The 4609-nt window shown below is 43.1% G+C and overlaps 1 non-coding gene across 1 annotated transcript; it reads right to left on the bottom strand.

The window, feature by feature from the left end:
• Positions 1–513: 513 nt before the first annotated feature.
• On the bottom strand, positions 514–620 carry LOC133316532 (small nucleolar RNA R71). The gene has a single exon (XR_009752221.1). It is a non-coding gene; the product is annotated as a small nucleolar RNA R71 (small nucleolar RNA).
• Between the last annotated feature and the right edge of the window lie 3989 nt (positions 621–4609).

Below are 4609 nucleotides of genomic sequence, written 5' to 3'. Positions count from 1 at the left end.
ATAGATTCTCACCACTCTACTGAAATACCTGAGTTCTTCTTTGATCTTGAGCCAGAATGCACTTTACATAGAAGAAGAAGAAATCTCAGGGAAAATATTTTTGAAAACATGGCTGAACATAAAAATAACAATGAAGGAATCCCTCCTGAACAGAACTTTATAGCTTTGGTTGCTCCTTTCAGGAACAGACCAGAAAAGGGAGTAATCCTCCCTCCTGTAGCTCCTAATTTTGAATTAAAACCCATCTTATTCCACATGATAAAAGAAGCTGGAGTCTTTCATGGACTCCCTGCAGAAGATCCTTACACACACCTCACAAACTTTCAAGACATCTGTGATAACTTCAAAGCTGAGGGTGTAACAGAGGAAAGTATGGGAATGAGGCTGTTCCCTCACTCCCTAGGCTCAAAAGCAAAAACATGGATGAAAACTCTCACCCCTGGATCCATACACTCTTGGGAGGAACTTTCTAACAAGTTCATAGAAAGGTTTCTCCCTATGTCTCGTCAAGCTGATGTTAGGGCAGAACTCTCTAACTTTAGAATGTTTTATGGAGAAAATCTTTATGAAGCTTGGGAGAGATACAAGGACATCATCAGAAAATGTCCAAACCATGGGGTGGAGAGTTGGGGAGTTTTACAATCTTTCTATAAAGGCATAGATCATACTTCTCAATCACATTTAGACTTTGCTGCAGGAGGATATTTCTTTACAAGAACCCTTGAATCCAGGTATGAAATTGTAGAAGGCACTGCAGAAAGATGTCTCCAATGGCCACTGGAATGGATGAGCCCGATAAGGAAGCCAGGCATGCTAGAATTAGACAAACAAACTACCATGGAAGCCCAACTAGCCTCACTCATGAATGAGGTGAAGAATCTAAAAGTTGATAAAAAAGAACCAGGAGTGGAAGTGTTACAACTCACAGCAACTGAGAGTGAACCATGCTCAGCCTGTGGTGACCTTCATGATTCAACAGACTGTCCATCTACTGCCTTGGTGTGTTATGCATAAAATTTTGGAAACAGAAACTTCACTCAGGCCAGAGACAATCAGAATGCAGGAAGCAACAACAATCAAAACCCTGGAGGAACCATAATCCACAATGGAGACCACCCATGAACCAGAAACCATACAACAACCAGCAGCAGCAGTATCAATAAGACAAAAGTAGTGGAAATGGAGTATATGAACCACAAAGAAGAACCAATTATGCTTCGTTCCTTAGAGAAGACCTACGCACCAATACCCATGAAAGCTATGTCAAAGAATATGTCACCAGGAACGATGTTGTGGTCAGAAATATTGAATCCCACCTGGGACAGATAGCTGCTAGCCTCAACACCAGAACACCAGGACATTTGCCAGGGGACACTGAGGATCCCTCAACATCTTCTCCAGAAACCTGAGAGGTAAGTAACATGTCTAGCTAAAGACATTAAACGGAGTGCTGACTGGGAGGAAACCCTGCGAGGTAAGTAACATCTAAACCACAGCTCCCAAAAGTGGAGGGAAAGTCTGATGTTCACCTCCAATCCAAACAAGTGAATTACGTTCCGTTCCAGGAATGTAGTTTTGGCGTAGTTCAATAACCACACATCCCCATATATATATATATATATATATATATATATATATATATATATATATATATATATAAAAAGAGAAGATAAAATATTTTCTTTTATATATATATATATGTTTTAGTTATAGTAAATACTAATTAGTTATTTCTTTATATTCTTACTTCCTTTAGTAATTAGTTTTGCATTTTATTAAACAGTCATTACGACATTAGTAGGTTAATTCTCTTTTAGAAATGTAAGGAAGAGACAAAGGGAACGTTCCTTGGCTTAGGAGATAAGAGTGACAGGGACACATGTCCCTGCTGACGTACATATGTGCAGCCATATCAAATTTGTACTCATTGCAAATTTTGAAAACGTGCCCTGATAAAGCAACTGTCTCTTCAGCCATTAATGCAACTGCTCCTACCCTATTTCCCTATCTCCCACATTTTTTCCCTAAACCTTTCCTTCTTCCATAACTATGACTAGACTCTCAGTAACTGTTACCCGTGTGGCCAGCCGTGGCCAGGAGCCTGAAATCACCGAAGAAGTTGTTTCCCTCTACCCAGAGAGGAACATCTTCTTGCAAGATAAGGCTCCTCTTCCATCCTTTGTGAAGAAAGCCTTGACCAGCCTCAAGTGGCTTTTGTTTGCCACTAACAAACGAGAAGTCAACATCTCAATAGTGGATGAGTTCTTGTATCACGCAAAGAGGCTGCCTCTAGGGTACACCACTGATGAGGTGACTGTAAGGGGGAAGAAAGTATCATTCTCCCCCGCTGCCATCAAGGAGGTACTCAATCTCCCCATCGTTCACAAATGCCCATACCAAGAATACACAGAGAGCAGAGAAGTCTCAAAGTTCATACGAGACGTGAAGGACCTGATCACCATTGGCAACCCTGTTTATGCCAAAGGAGCTCTCTGTAAGGGGAGCTTGAGAGATGAAGCCAGATTCTGGGCTTTGTTTGCCAACTCCAACCTTACCCCATCCACCCATGATGCCACTGTTAAGTGGGCATTACAGGTGCAACTCTACTACATTATGAGGAACATCCCTTTTGATGCAGTACCCCTTATCCACGGCAGTCTGAAGAAGGAGATAAAGAAGACTACTGACTGCCTTCCCTGCCTAATTACAAAGCTCTGTTTGAGAGCTGGAGTGGAGACTTACAAAGATGATGAGACTGTGGTGGCGTCTGTCATTGATTTCAAAACCTGGAATAACCTGAAGAGCACTTACATTGAGACAGACGATCCAGTCCCTGAAGAATTCAGGCGCACTATTGCGGATGATGATGATGATGAAGAAGAAGAAGAAGAAGAAGAAGAGGGCCTTGAGGCCCCACAGAAGAAAACCACGAAGGCCACCCCTTCAAAAGCAACCACTTCCGCCTACACCCAGGAAAGAAGAACCGTTCCTCCTCCCACCAAGGTAAAGAAGGAAGCCCCTGTTGCTACTGAGAGCAAGCAGGGCAAAAAGAAATCTCCTGCTAAACCTCCTCCAAGAAAGGGGGAACGTTCAAGTCAGAGGCTGAAGAAACCCTTCTGCAGCACCAAGAGACCAGAGGGAGCATCCTTTGAGAAACCCATCACCCTCTCTGACCAGGAGGAGGATAGTGAGGACAATGAGCCCATTGCCAAAAGGCTGAAGAAAGGAGGAACGTCCAGACTTGCTGAAAAGAAGGCATCCCCAAGTAGCTCCGCTACTTCTAAGTCTTCTGACGTTCTGTCCCCTCCACCATCATCTGCTCATTCCTCACCTCCACCAAGAACACAACAACCCTCTCCTCGGCAATAAGAAGGAGAGAGAATTGAAGAAACAGATGCAGGCCCTGCTGTAGAATAACAGGTGGCTGAGCAAGAGGCTCAGCCACAAAAGAAACCTGACAAAGGAAAGGGATTCTTGTTGAATCCCCTAAAAAGAAAAAGCCAATTGTTCCCAGGGAAATAAGTCTGGGAGGCCGTCTCTTGCCCTATTATCCGTCTTGATACTTATGGGGATGAGGCCCTTGCAAGAGCTTTAGCAGAAGATGAGGGATTGGAAGTTCCTCCACTGAGGGAGGAACAAACGGTGACAGTTCCCTCTACCTTAAAAACACAAGAGGTAGTGACCAGGCAAGAAACTACTGCAAAGCCATCAGCTTCTAACAAGAAGAAGAAGAAGCCAGCCTCCCCTATCCCAGCAATCCCCTTGGCTGCAAGGAGAAAATCACTGATAGGGATTGCTTAGATTTTTGAAATGATAGGGAAGAAGATGGAAAAGCTACTGCCTGAGGCTCCATTCGTTCCTCAGATTGACATGACTGACACCACTGAAGAGTTGAAGGCTCTTAGAAACGGAATGGAGCAACTCTATGCTGCTTTCAATCAATTCTAGGGACAACAAAAAATAGAGAGAGAACAGCTTCTCAAAACCATCCAGGCCAGCATCAAAAGCATCAGTGCTGCACCTTCTGCACCTACCCTTCAAGCTCTCAGGAGAGAAATCAGTAATGCAGTTGATTCCCTGAAGTTTTCACATTCCATGCACAACACCAGAGCTAAGAAACAACTCAAAAAACTCAACCTCCAAAACACTGAAGAATGAACATAAACCAATGAAGCTCTCAAGGCTTTTGATACATATTTGGAGGAGAGAATCACTCAGCTGGAAAACCGACTGGTGGATATAGAAGGGCATATAGTGCATATCCACAATGGCAGGATAATGATGAGATCCACCATTATGCACCTCACTGATGTGATCAGCGATCTACTAAAGGACGCTGAGAAGTGGCTCCCCGAAGCTGAAGTCAGAAGATTAAGAGATCAGCTTGGAAGAAGGCCACCTACCCAGGAGGAATTGGATGCTGAAAAAAATTATGAGCTGAGCAAGAGACGTCCCCATTGAAAAGGAGAAAGACCCTCCTATTTTTCTTATTTCCCATTTACTGCTTTTCCGTTATTTCCCTTTTGTTTTGTTTTCCGTTCCTTAGTGTAAAATTTTAATTCCTTTTTGAAATGAAAAAAATCTTTTTTGTTCAAACTATTTGGAGCAT

Source organism: Gastrolobium bilobum, unplaced genomic scaffold, assembly GCF_033153095.1.
Source record: "Gastrolobium bilobum isolate Gb01-03AN ecotype WA unplaced genomic scaffold, APGP_CSIRO_Gbil_v1 utg2672, whole genome shotgun sequence".
NCBI lineage: Eukaryota > Viridiplantae > Streptophyta > Magnoliopsida > Fabales > Fabaceae > Gastrolobium > Gastrolobium bilobum.
The sequence above is the reverse complement of the archived record's forward strand: the minus strand, read 5'-3'. Positions and strand labels throughout refer to the sequence as shown.